The 13,860-nt window shown below is 45.1% G+C and overlaps 1 long non-coding RNA gene across 3 annotated transcripts in view; it reads left to right on the plus strand.

Moving 5' to 3' along the window:
* LOC110362498 (uncharacterized) overlaps positions 1–13,860 on the plus strand; it is a 358,492-nt gene that overhangs the window by 298,637 nt on the left and 45,995 nt on the right. For all 3 annotated transcript variants that reach the window (XR_010471817.1, XR_010471818.1, XR_010471819.1), the window contains 3 exons: positions 2,075–2,173; positions 3,949–4,059; positions 8,676–11,315. This is a non-coding gene — a long non-coding RNA (uncharacterized LOC110362498). The remainder of the gene's footprint in view (positions 1–2,074; positions 2,174–3,948; positions 4,060–8,675; positions 11,316–13,860) is intronic.

Consider the following 13,860-nt stretch of genomic DNA (forward strand, 5'->3'; position numbering starts at 1 on the left):
TTGTGGGATGATAAGGCCCAACCCACGTAGCCCTCGATGAGCGTTTTGGCCATCTCAAACCAAAACGCTTTGGATCAGAGCTCCAGAACAAGACTGGGTCCCCCGGCATCTAAAATTACAGGATTTTCCTGCCTTACAAGGCCATGAGCAGCCATAATTGGTCAATACAGAGGATGATGGGAGTATCAAGAGTTTTAATGACATAATATCATGTTGTAGTTGTTGTTGTTTCGCTTTCTAAAGTAACGTATATTTTCAGTGGCGGTTCTTCACACATTTATTGGTACTCAGACACCAAAGCTAGAGTGCGAATGAGTATCCGTATCTGGTGAATAAGTTTAGCTGGATACTACTAGTTAGTTGAAATGTTACTGTTTAATATGAAGTATATGTATATTTACATACACATGGACAATCATCCGTACTCTTAATACATTCTTTTTACGCATTAAGGTTCTGATTGCAAGCATTCTGGTAAGTTTAATAATCAAACTTTCACATGTTCAGAAGCGTGAACTTTCCTAAGCTTTTTACTTAATGCTGTCCTCCTATCTACAAGCCCAAGATTTTGTCGTGTTTTATTCTTGTGGGCTTTGGTTGTGGTTTTTTTGGTTGGTTGTTTTTGTGTTAGAGGACGGAACTGCAGAGAAGTCAGCGTGGTTTTGCAGTAAAGGAGAACGGAGTGGTTCTCAGGGCTCATAACTTAATTTACTTCGGGTTCTTAGTGTGGCCATAAGCTAATAATTCAATCCTTATGCCTCAGTTTCCCAGGGAGTGGAACTACATTACTCTCAGGAGTAACATGAAGATATATTCAGTATTTACCTGCTGTTCTCCGATTGGAAAAGGATGATTTCAGACAAAACTGTTGTTGGAAATGGGCTGTTGGGAATCCACAAATATCTCAAGGTCTTAATTGCGGTGCCTGTTGCCCAGGGTGGGAAACTCTCCCTTTGCTTCCACATCAGCTCCAAACACACTTGAAAAACTCTCGGGAACGTCACCAAAGCAACAGGATTTAGGGAGCTTCAGGTCTGAAAGCCAACCGGACACCATGAGGACAAGGTGCCGCAACCTTGGCCTCCATCGCCCCGCTTTGCAAAAGGCAATAAATAAAGTTTCTGGCTAAGTGCACTTCCTGCAGTGCAGCTCTAAGTATCCTTCCCAGTCGCAGAAGGGTTAACTGAGCCCTAAGAATGCAGTTGATATATTATCATAGCCCTGATGTAGCCATCAAAGAGAACCAGGCAAGCAGCATGTACTTAAAAATGTGCAGTTCTATGAGAGATTTTAGGGGTTTTTTCCTACCTCTGCAGGTTGTCTCTTTTTAAAAGTAATTTCTCAGAAACATTCCCAAATCTGAAATTAAGAAAATCTGCATGTTAAAGGCTACAGTAAAGCAGAACCTTTTTTCATAGGAAGGAAAAAAAAACAACAAACCATGAACACCCAAAACCCACAAGTAATAAGATGTATATTTATGTAACAAGAAGTCAGATTTATGAAAAATGCTGTTGTGGCTTGTAATTTCACAGGAAATGGCCCAGTCTCGGGATAAGAAGCGGCGGATGCTGACATGTAGTGATGTGCAAACTCCCCTGTCTGAGCTGAGTGTATGTCTAACTTTGCTCTAATTATCAATCACTTGATTCATGTCAGACCACTCACATTTAAATCAAGGTTTTTTTCTGCTATTTAGACAGGTGCTCTATAAACACAGGGAGAAGAGGTGGTTTCTGGAATGAAGGGGAATGGCTGCCTGACTCCACGTTCTCTATGAACAGATTAAAAGCAAGAGTCTTTCATGCTAAATTTGTATGGCCCTCTGCACAAATTGCCCAATTTATTTAAGTATTTTCTGGTGGCGAGATGTTTGGGGACGTGGGGGTTGATAAAAATACATTAAATAAAACGCTGCGAGTCGAATTTAAGTCTAAAACGAAATTCTTTCTGTGGTCGGGTTTGATGTTCTTAATTTAATCCCTGGTGGACAGCAGTCTGTATTACAAAACCTTCACACATAATTTGGCGCGGTTTGGATGATTTGCAATCTCTCCCTCGCTGCCTTTTGCAGAGGATGCCCCGAGCAGATCCTGCGCCAAGGCTGGGTGACCTCTCCTCTCTCCGCAGGGTGGTCTCTTCAGGTCACCGTTCAGGTCACTTCTGCGGCAAAGTAAGGAAGCTTTGACTGTTTCTTCGCTTGCGTGGGTAAACAGAGGGCTTTAATTTCCAGCACTACCGGTCCCTAACCTTCAGCAGCTCAGCAGTCGCCGAGGGGGATGGGAAAGAGATGCCAAAAGAAAGTGCGGAGCGAAGAATGTAAAGAATTTTGCTTATCTGTGACAAGTTTCTAAGCGTGTTTGATTATGGTAATAAGGATACCTCATTAACAAAGGATTTTAAAGGCATGTACACCATTGATAATCAGCCCTAGCCAAAGTAGAGCATACATTTTTAACTTTTTTTTTCTTTTTTCAGTGAGATATGTTTGAAATACGGCTGCGTTTTAGTGTGAATGTGGAATTCCACTTGATGCCCGAGGGTGGGGCCGTGGCAGCGAAGGAAGGAGCTCTATCTACCCAAGATAAAGTCCCCATCCCTGGCAAGGGATGGCTGTGAAACACGCACAATTCCCAACCCTTAGAACTCTCCCTAATTGTAAATCTGCTCATTATTTTAACTTATCTCTGCCAGCGCTGTGCTGAATTAGTCCTTTGGAGTCCCTGAATGGGATCAAGGGAGGAGAAGAGGAAGGGAAGGATGGGAATGAGAGCGAAGGAGAGACAGAAAAAAAGGAAAATAGACAGAGAAAAGGAAGGGCGGTGGAGGGGTCTGAAGCATAATTGCCCTTTGGCTTCCAAGGAAATTGTAAAAGCTTTTGAACACCCTTGCTGAACCAGCCGCAAGAACGTTTTCCGCATCCCTCCTGTACGGAGGCGTCTGGCCTGGTGCTGAGGGGAGAAGGGAAAGAAATGGTTCGGCAGGAATTTACCTCATCTGTTCAGGTCCTTCTAGTGTGTCTTGTCTGGAAACTGGCACAACGAACGTCCCCTGTCACCAGCCTCTGCTGGTCCCCCGTGGCTGTCTTTGCCCACTGGTGGGGTGGGAGATCCACCACCTCTGTGGTCACCCCCTTTTTTGGCCAGTTTGCCACTGTAGAAGGCAATTAGTGGGAATTTACTCCAGCTCCACTTCATACATGGAGTATTCCTATTTTGCATCCTTTTCTCCTAACGAGTTTATAACCTAGAACAGAACAGTACCCTACTGTTCTCCAGGCTTTTTATTAAATGATTTTGCTATGGGACACGTTGAGATGACAGACAAGCTGCTTCTGGCCCCATGTGGGTTCCTGTCTGGGTGCTGGAATGGACTTGAGCATAAATTTTTTGTTACGTCAAACAGGAGAAAAATGAAAACCACCTATGCACGGGGATCTTCAGGCACGTTCCAGGCATAATATTTGGCTTCTGGTGGATATAACTCAGTATTTCTTCTTCTAGTGCCTTTGGGTTAGAAGAAAGCGTTTTAATATCCACACACCTCTAATAAACTAAAGCTGTAACGAGGCTTTTTCTATTTGTATTGCTCTTTTGTTGTCTCCTATGCGCATTTACCATTGATTTTTGCCAAACTCCCCTCTACTGTAACTATGCAGTTATAAACTGGTGTTATTGAGGGGAACTGAGGAAAGGATAGCCATAAAATTACTGCTTGCAAACAAACACTGCAGCTCAATTTGGGCGTTTATCAGTAACACCTGGAGATTATTGCATACAACCTTCCTAATCGGTAAATCAGCCAGCCACCAGTTGTTTCCTTAGCCACATCAGACAAAAACGTAACAGCTGCTTAATTTACTTTTTTTATGGTAGGAAATTCATATCCTGAATCATCGATATCTTTATTTTGCAACTTGCTGCCATTAAATTATTTCTTTTCGCTCAGTGTTGCCTGCTATAAAAGACGGGAGGGTCTGCACGCACGAGGTGGCCTGATGTCGTCTTCTAGGATGGCGCCCGCATGGAAACCAAGTGAAACTCTCTGGAGCTTTCCCAAGTAAGTCGGGGCATCCTCTCAAGTCCAAGGGTGTTGGGGGCATTTGCGAACGTGAGCAGGAACTGAAGGAAGCACAAGCGCAGAGCCGGAGCTTTGCAGAAGCTCTAGAAACTCTAAAGCAAATGGCTTCGGTTGGCTTGAGACTGTGCAACAGCCAGCTACAACCGAATGCTTTATTGCCGTCTGGAAGTGTTTATTTTCTGAACATAAATTCAAGGGACAGATTCAAGGCATGTCTAGAAATAAAGCATATCATCATGTGAGCTAAGCTGACAAGGACAATTTACTGTACCCTGCATTCGTTCTGGGCCAATCGGAAGAGAAGAGGCTATTAACATCCTGAAATTCCCGCTGTTCGGCTCTCCCTGTCCCTTCACTGAACTCGGGAATGGCATGTATTAACCCTTGAGGGCCTCCCGTGCACGGCGCACATCCAAAGAAGGGACACTTGTTTAGGCTCGGCAGACATATGCAGTATGTCCAGCTCTTATTGACAGCAGCAGCAAACTGCTTTAAAAGCCATGACACGGCCTGCGCTGTCTGGAGGCCCAGCACAGGGTTAACATCTTTCCTAGAGGCGGTTTCAGTGCTGTAGACGAGCATCGACTTACTCTGGTTAAATACGAGAGTTCACTGGTCAGCTTGACCTTGAATTCTCTCGCTAAGGCAGGAACAAGTTGACATACTGTTCGTGTTTCCAGTGGCTGCAAAGTTCAGGGAATACAATGCAACTGCGGCTCACATGCCATGAGCATCACTTAGAGAAGAGAAGGGAAAGTTCATTTCCTACTTTTTAAAATCCTGCCAGCAAGAAAAGTAACAAAAACAGAGTCAGAAGGCAAAGCACAAAGGGCACAAGAGCAGATATTGCAGAGGGAAGGTGCCATTCACAGTCGGGAACGTGTTATAATAAAAACCACAAGCAAAAGTCCACAGAGGACTGTTTGCGTAGCAGCATTACAATATCTACATGTGTAAATAGAGGGAACAGCCTTTAAATCCACGTTGCAGCGGTGACTGTTGGGTCTTTTACCTGCAGCCGCGCTCCTCCTGACTTCGCGGATGTCCTTGTGTAGGACGGCACGATCAGCCCTGTTCGAACATTGCAGCTGAGGGAAACGTATTATTCTGGCTCTGAATATGGGTTTTCTCTGTGTAGCACGGCAGAATGGCAGTGCAGTTAAGTGAACTGCTCTCCAGCTCCTTCTTTTCATCCTGTCCCCCCTCTGCATGGCAGGGGGTGCATATTCAGCACAGCAGCTCGTTCCTGCTTCTTTTTCCCTGTGAAAAGCGCATCTCTGCACCACCAGCCCCCCTGTGAGAAAATGCAAGCTGGAGCCTCATGGGGTACATGAGGAAAGGGAAGCTCGAGAAGAAAACTCCGTATCAGCTTTTCTAGGTTTTCTTTAAATGGAAGCTGAAGGCACCGCTCACCCAGGCACTCCTGTGGCCACACACCTATGCAGGCAAGAGCAGCAGGAGGAGTAGACTCGGGGTCGTGGTCAGCCCCTCAGACAGGTTCGCTGTTTGTTTATCACTGTGCCTAAGAACACATGGAGTAAATCCACACGTATTAAAAACACACATCCTCCCCCCACAGTTTGGTCCCATTTTTCATTTGGGCCCCAGTCATTCCTCTGTATTTTGGCACAGAGTCGTGCAGCAGGATCTCTCTGCTATATTGGCATGACGTTCGCAGCTGTAATCAAAACATTTGTTCTCCTGTCTTCTCCCAAATCACTTGGGGTCTCCTTCTCCCACCAAGCAGCATGTCTCATTCATTCACTGGCTACTACACATGGCTTAAGTACTGCAACCTTCAGTGCTAGAGCAGGGTAACGTAAGAACCGCAAAAAGTCATTTATCTGGCATGACGTATTTTACACTCTTGTGTAAGTTTTCCTAAGGGCCTTCTGAATGTCCTACTGGGTGAGTGTGAAGGCACCAGCGACTCAAAGTCACGGGTATCATCTTTATTACAAGCCCTAAAACACTCAGCACAAAGGCAGAGCTGAGGGAATTTAACTTTTCTGAAATTAAATACTAGATTGTCTCATCAAAGTCCTTCCAAAGATCCCTGTAAGAGCAGAGTGGTTTGGGGCTGAAATTGACCTTAATCTTCTATTACTGTAGAATGTTTCTGTGCTTTAAAAATACACCATTTCTTACTTTCAGACTACCCTAATCTCAAATTAGCCTTCTGAGCAAAGGTCAGGGGTGCAGGAGTGCAGGTCTTATTGGTTCAATTAAAGGAAATAACGCAAAATCACACAGGCTATCGCAGAAGTCTTTGTCAACAACTTCCTGAATACTGAGAGGCTGCTTGGGCATAAGCTGTCTACACAGCCAGATAATGCTGTTATTAGGAACACATTAGTGTGAGAAATTAAAACCAAAATAAATATATATACATGGCTAATAGATACATTAATCTCATAGCTTTCACAGTAAAAGTCTTGGACCAGTGTTTCTGATTTATTATTAGTGTTGGTCGTCTTGTTCTTTTTTTGGTGTGTTTACAACTTAGCCTTGACTCTCCCTTGTTCTTTTTTTTCCCCCAAGATGCTCGCACATAACAAAGCTCAGATAACTGCACTGCTAGCTGTTGTACTCTTACTCGCCAATGTCTTTGATAATGATGAAATGTTAAGTATAATGTACCAATAAATATTTTGGAGTTAGCGAACTGGCGGGTATGTGGGGAAGGCACTTTGTGTTCACAGTTGATATACTGTTGTTACACTGATGAAAACTGGGGCTAATGCGTTTGTGTAAAGATCCTATTTTTAAAGTGATTTTCCTTTTTTTTTTCATTTGTGTCCTTGTGCCTGAACATTTGACCCTGGCAGAGCAGGATGGGAAGATTGTTTAAACAGCGGAGAATTGTTTATTTCAATTTTCTCCCTCTTTCCCCCCCCCCCCCCCCTTTTCAGTTCTCTTTACAGGTAAATCACTTGCAATCCCAGAGAATCTCAGAAAGTTCAGAGGGTTGGAGCAGGAAACACCTCCCCTCCCCCCAAAGTTTGGATTCAAAGCTAAATTTATCTGAATGCTGTCATTTCTCTGCTTTTCCTTCTCTACCTCCTTCACTACATTCCTCTTTCTCCCTCCCCATTCCCAGCCACCCAGATCTTATCCTTTCCTTGACCTGCAGCTCCCCCTCCCTCGCCTTCCCCTGCTCTCAAATGTCCGCAGGCTACGGCTCAAGGTGGTACTTTCTCCAGTTGTGGGTTTTTTCATGTCATTTTATTTTATTTCATTTTATTTTTTAAATTTCTGGGCTGTACTACAACGAGAAATGCTCTTTAATCCTTTGCCCCTGGAGGAGTCCAGGCTTGCTCGTAGCTTGCTGGGCCCATGTAGGTATGAACCATCGCAGTTTAGTTCAGCTTAAAGGATTCTGAAATCGGTGCGGACATCCAGCCAGATTTGCAGCCTGCTCCTGCTTTCTCTTTGCACATTCCGCACGCTTGGATCACTTATCGCGTCTGCCCTGATAGGGAATACGCAGAGTTCAACAAGATCCCTCTCTTCTATTTAATTTTTCTTTAAATATTATAGTCTTGCACTGTGGCTATTCCAGTTTTTCACAGAAGTGGCAGGCAGCCAAAAAACTGGAGTCATTATTTGCAAACTCTAAAAATAGAGTCAAGATTTATAGGAAGAAAACAGATCCGTCTTGTTATAAAACCATGAATAAGGATTGGCACGAACATAACGGTTTATTCTTTTTTGATATTGCTTATTGTAAATTGCACTCTATCTTCCTGGGAGATACACTAGATAGTTACAGTACAGAAACATTTCCTTTACTCGAAAGTGCTGGAGAACTGCAGTTTATTTGTTGTAAAGACTTGATTATTCAAAGGAAGCGATAAGAGATGAGGGAGCCCCTGGGAATTTTGTGCATTGTTGGGGTGGACAGTTTGTTTTTAAAAAAAGTATTAGTGATCTTCTTCTGCAGGTCACCGCCGATAAAAATGACATTCAGCGTGTCTCTTCGCCCAGTGTAAAAGCACCTTATGAGTTGCACTTGCTTGTTATTATAAACCTTGAACATCACATCTGTGATCTAACTAATGTTAATAACAATCCACCGCTACCTCCTTCCTCATGGGCTCTGGTGGGGCAGCAACAAAGAGAAAATAGAAAGGAAAAAACTAGCAGAGGGGGAAGCGTAGAGAGACTTTCACAAAGAGTTAAAAAGGCCTGATGAAATCCTTACAATGTACACCATATGGCTTGACATTTACCAGATTAGTTAAACATTTCTACTGGGGATAAATATTCCTGCACATCTATGTAAAGAAATTGCATGAGACAAGGGCACATACAGCATATTTATGCCATGGAGTAATCTTTTTTTTTCCCCTCCTCTTTGCTAGCAGAATTGGGGTTACCCAACACATGAGGGCCAAGGGTACTAAACCCGAATGACGCCCAACTCCTGTGGGCTCCTGAGCTGCTTCACAACGCGACTCCAAACACCAGCCCTCTCCCAACCTCGCCCCAAAATCCCACCCCAAAAAAGTTTGGAATGAGCAATCTCGCTCTAAAAACCGCCTCCAACTCTACGGAGAGGCTAAAACATTAAAGTTTGTCAAAATCTATTTCAGGAGGCGGGTTGCCCGTGGAGAGATGCCCGCGATGGCTGCCAAAGCGATTGGAGGCGGGTTGATGCAGAGGAGGTGACTGCTGGTGCCCGTGTCTGGTGCAGACGACTCCGCTCTGTGGTGAACAGCCCTAAAGCCATAGATTTCATTTGATCTTTGCAAAGGCTAACATCTGTCTGCTGTCATTTTAGTAAGATTGATGACAGGCTGGGCTCGGGGAGGAGGAGGGGGAGCGCGGCAGGAGGAAGGCTGGTCCCCGCAGCCCCCGTGGCTGTGGCCAAGCTTGCCCGGAGTCGCTGGCCCGAACCCTGCGGTCGGTGTCGGGGAGTCGCTCCTGCATCGCTCCGGCAGTAATTGCTCCGCGTTGTTACAGCGGATCGCAGGGACTCGGAGACGTAAAAGCAGCATTTTGCACCTTATGTATCTTAATAGATTATTCGCGTCACAAGCAACACAGAGCAAAATGTTATGACAACCATAAGAATGCAGTTTGCTGTGGCTTAATGTGGCTGGGCAGTGCAGGGTGAAGCTATCAAAAAATATCTTTATTTATTTTTTAAAGTTTCCGAGAGAAACTAACCAATGTGGACATGCAGCTATTTTTATACAAAGCCCTGACTTTTGGCAAACTCTTTCCAGGCTACAGCAGAAAAAATGCTTACTCTTTTTATTAGTAGTAGTATCACAGTGCCAAAGTAAAAATCATATGCTTTCCCTCTTGGAAGCTTTCTTGCAAGCTGATGTCTGAGCTGATGTAATAGGGGAATCTTGTACAAAGGAGTCGTGTCCCAAACGGGGCAGCCAGTTGCCGGCTGCGGCATGCAATACGTCTCGGAAAAAAATAGCTTTCATACTTGGGCAGGACGAAGTCCATGTATCTTTTTCCATGAATGAATGAGTGAATGAACGACTATCAACGCTGAAATTTGATCTTACGGCAAAATCCCAGAGATTTGGGTTTCACCAGGCGCATGTATGTATAGAAGAGGGATCTTGGCGCTTCTGGAAAAGAAGTGCAGTGTGCTGTGGGAAAAATACAAAGTGATAGGGTTATTGCCCTCGTGGATTGGGAAGTGAGAAACGTACCTGCAAATCTTAATCCCGATATTAGAATGGAAACCATTGAGGCAAGGGTTGGAAGCAGCTCTAGATCCTCTGGGAGCTGGAGGGGAGACGGGTGTATAAGCCGGTAACTTTAACAAGCTGGAATTCAAAATATGCCCAGGCTAAAACCTGGGGCTGGGACGTGTCTGGGCTTGGCGTAAAGCTCAGCTCCAGTCCCTCCTGTTGAGATTTACAGAGCCACGCACATTTTAACCACACAGGGTCCCATCGTGGCAAAACGACATCACGCGAGGACGGGATTTCAGCTGCGGGCAGGGAAAAATGCAGTTTAGAGGATGAAAACAAGCTGTGGGTTTCTTATTCTTGCAGATCAGGGAAGGGCAGAGAGTCCCACCCGAACGGGAGGGCTGGCGTGGGCCCCACACGAACTTTGCGCCTGGGTGATCGCGGGTGGCTGGACTGATAAAGAGTGAGCCAGAGAGATAAATACCCGTACAGAGGAAAATAAGAACTGATAATGGATTGGCGTAAGTTGCAGTGTATTTCCTCCTAGTGATGAAGGGCTAAGAGTGAGTTATAGATCTTTCCTGGTGATAAGGATAGATATTTCTTTCCAAATCATTTATCTATAAGATCCTGAGATATTGTTTGGTTCTGCATTGGTATTAATCTGGCTCTTTTGAGTTTGCTTCCCAGTCTTCCACCAGGTGAAAATGCACTGGTAGGGACCCTAAAGGTTTCATCTGCAGATCCTGCGGGTGAGAAATTAGTTTGTGTTGCAGGGAGTTGAGGAGAGGACGTGTTCACCATAGCGTCCCAGGTAAATGTGACACGGCTGTTTATACATTACCAGAGTTTAAATCTTTGGGGGTCTTTGGGCCCTTAATGTATGAGAAGCAATTGCTGTAGGTGTTACAAGATCTGTTGGCTGTTCTGGGATAGAGTTAATAATAATAATAATAATAATAATAATAATAATAATAATAATAATAATAATAATAATAATAATGGAGGATGCCCATATGAAGGAAACAACATCACTTGACAACTTTGACGTAAGAAAAACCTTTTCCCTTTGGCTGGGCGGGTGTGCCCAGCCCTTTCATCCCTGCAGTCGAGGTGCTATAACATTTACGTGTCTCAGAGATATGACATACGTACCGTGTTTGTGTGTGAGGGCGGGCAGGCTGGGCTTGAAAAGAGTATTTGGGGAAAAAACAGAGTGTTTTCGTCAACTGGGAAAGATTAGAGTGGCTGATTTTACAGCTAGAGGAGAGGAATGTTTCCCTGTGCGATTAGAAAAGCCGTTGTTATTAATAATCATAACAATAATGTTATTATTTTTTACAATTTACTTGCTAAAGGCCTTTTCTTCAAGCTGCTTCCGCCGAGGGGCGGGGCTGCCGGAACCGCCCAGAACCGGCTGGAACCGGCCGGAACCGGCCGGAACCGGCGAGAGCCGCCCCGGGCTCCCCTCACAGCGCCGGGCTGCGCACGGAGCTGCCCCCGGCTGGAAAATATGGTGACAACATGGTGGAACCGGGAGGCAAAGACACCGAGGTGGAGAGGAGGGCGCCGGTGAGCTGGGGCCGGGGCCCGGGGAGGCGGCCGGGGCTGTGGGGAGCGGGGAGGAGGAGGAGGAGGAGGAGGAGGGTGTGGGCCGGCGCCAGCCGTGTCCCTGAGGGCCGGAGGGGCCGGGCGCCATGTTCCTCAGCTGCAAACTGTTCGTTTTCCTGCAAAGGTCAAGGGGACTGGTGTTTCTGCTAAACAGTCCGGTGTGTCTTCACCTGCTGGAGCTTCCCTTGTTGTGCTTTCCCCGTGTAAAAGTCCTGCTTTTGAATCTTAAGGGAAATCTTCACAGTGCTCAGTAGATCCTCATGTTGTGCTTGTGTAGGAGACAATGGCCTTGCGAATATAATAGGCCCGGGCAGGATCTCTCAGCGAAGCATATTTTATTAACGGTTTTGCAAGGTCGGGTGTTCTTCCTAAAGGTGGGCACACAGAATAGAGTAAAAGCCCTTGCTTTATGGTTCATTCTATGATTCTGTGTTTCTGTCTCCCTATCTCTGTGATTTCCATCCCCTGTTCCCCATGGGTTGGTACTTCAGGATTTACAGAATGCCCGCTGCCTGCTCAGTTTATGTATTTCACCCATCTAATTCTAACAACCCCCTTCACCATATAGATCTATTTAGTGAAAGAGCCAGGAATCCATATTCTAATCTTCCCCCAGATGGATTTATTTATTTACTTATTTAAAATACAGGTATCAGTACGCATTCTGGGCTTAGTCCAGAGAGTCTTTGTTTTACATTGAGGATTCCTAGTCTGATGTCTCTCTGTCCTTCACCACCACTGGGGTGAGGCACCATGTCCTCAGTTTTGTGGAAACAATTTGCCTTCGTTAAGCGTTCCTTACAGTTTTCCTGTTTTGATGAGATTTCCAGTGGCCATGTGGCTTCAGAGATGTGGCACCTGGTGGATCAAATGGTTCAGAGGACAGAGTGGACTTGGGCTGAAGGGGAAGAAGTCATCTGTCCCCATCTCATTTAAATGAGCTGCGGGTCCAGTACATTAACGTGCTAATTGGGAAGTCTGGAGTTCCCACACTGCTCTTTAAGGCATTCTCACACTGCTGACCTGACCTCTTTAATCCTGGCTTTCCTGAAGGAAAAGCTGATCCTTCGGGCCTCCTGTATCTGAAATGAGATGAAAAGAGGTGATGGGCCTATTCCTACGCTGGTGTTTCTCTGGTACCTCAAGCAGCCTTGTTCTTTTTGGATTCATCTCTCATTTCCCTGGGAAGGGAAGGAGAAAAAAAATAAAAAAGAAACCCTAGATGTGAGGCCTCAAAAGATGAGAAACAGCAAAAGGAAATAAAGAGGTCACACACCTAAGTTAGCTTATGATTAAAAAGAAATTAGTGGGGCTATTTTTAATTTGTTTAAATATATTACTTGCTATTAAAGAGGTCTTTATATTTCACTAAGTATGACATGAAGTGTGTCACCAGAGGAAGATATTTCAGCTTTAGTCTCTTTTCTCTTAAACAATTAGAAGTCAAAGAAACTGCATGGAAGTCACAAATGTGAAGGCAGCAGAGTGGAACTTCACAGTGTAGTCACCTTTCAGTAGGGGCCAGTTTACAAGAATTCAGGGAAGAAAAACCTACAGCTGTGCACAAAAGACACGTTGTGGGTGGGTCTGTGGTACGTTGCTCAGCCTTGAGAAGCAGAACGCTGCGCCCCTGAGCTCAAACCCAGCCTGAGGTGTTGGAGCCTCAGCCCAAGGAGCTGGTGGGAGCCCTCTTGCAGGTTGAAGTGCATCTTGTGTCTGAATTGTGCTGCCAGAGTTTATGTCTTTTTTTTGTTAAATCTGCTGGATTATGAATAGTTCCAGGCTGCACCTGACAGAAGTTAGAAAGGATAGTTGTAAATGAAGTTTTGTAATGCCAGAAGTCTATGACGGAGCTGGTGCACGAGCTAAACGGTGGTTCAGCTGTTTATAAAGACTTCCAGTAAGATTGCTTGGTTTCCATTTTTCCTCTGTGTTCTCACTTCTGGAATATCTCTTTTGTAAAATGGAGTGCCTTAAGAATAAACACAGCAGTTGGGTCAGTCTCCACAAACCTGTGATGCTGTAAGGGAAATCCACCATAATGTTTTAAAAGAAATGATAAAAGGTTTGCTTAGGAATTTGCAGAAACAATGCAAACACCCTCAGTTTCGTGTTTAATTCCCAGCTGGAAAGTCAGGCCAGAATCACTGAACATTTCACCAAGTCTTGCTAACGTTGTGAGCTGAGTTGTGAGAAATTGTTCTTGACATCACATGAGCTGGGCCACAAGGCAGGACTAATGTGATATTTGCTGTCGAAGGTTTCCTAGGAAACACGCTACTTAGAGCGCTCGACCCTCCCTGCCACCCTTCCCACATCCTCCAGTTTCACCCGTTCCCACCGGTTTCGCAGAGGGCAGCGATGTCCCCTCTGACCTGTGGACGCAAACCTCTCACCCGAGCGCGATGCGTCCCAGCAGCCCCGTGCACCCAGCTGAGTGGAGAGTGGTTGCAAAGATGTTGAAGCTCACCCACCTAATTACCCTTTTTTCTGTGATTTTATCCCT

This window comes from Columba livia, chromosome 3, assembly GCF_036013475.1.
Source record: "Columba livia isolate bColLiv1 breed racing homer chromosome 3, bColLiv1.pat.W.v2, whole genome shotgun sequence".
Classification (NCBI taxonomy): Eukaryota; Metazoa; Chordata; class Aves; order Columbiformes; family Columbidae; genus Columba; species Columba livia.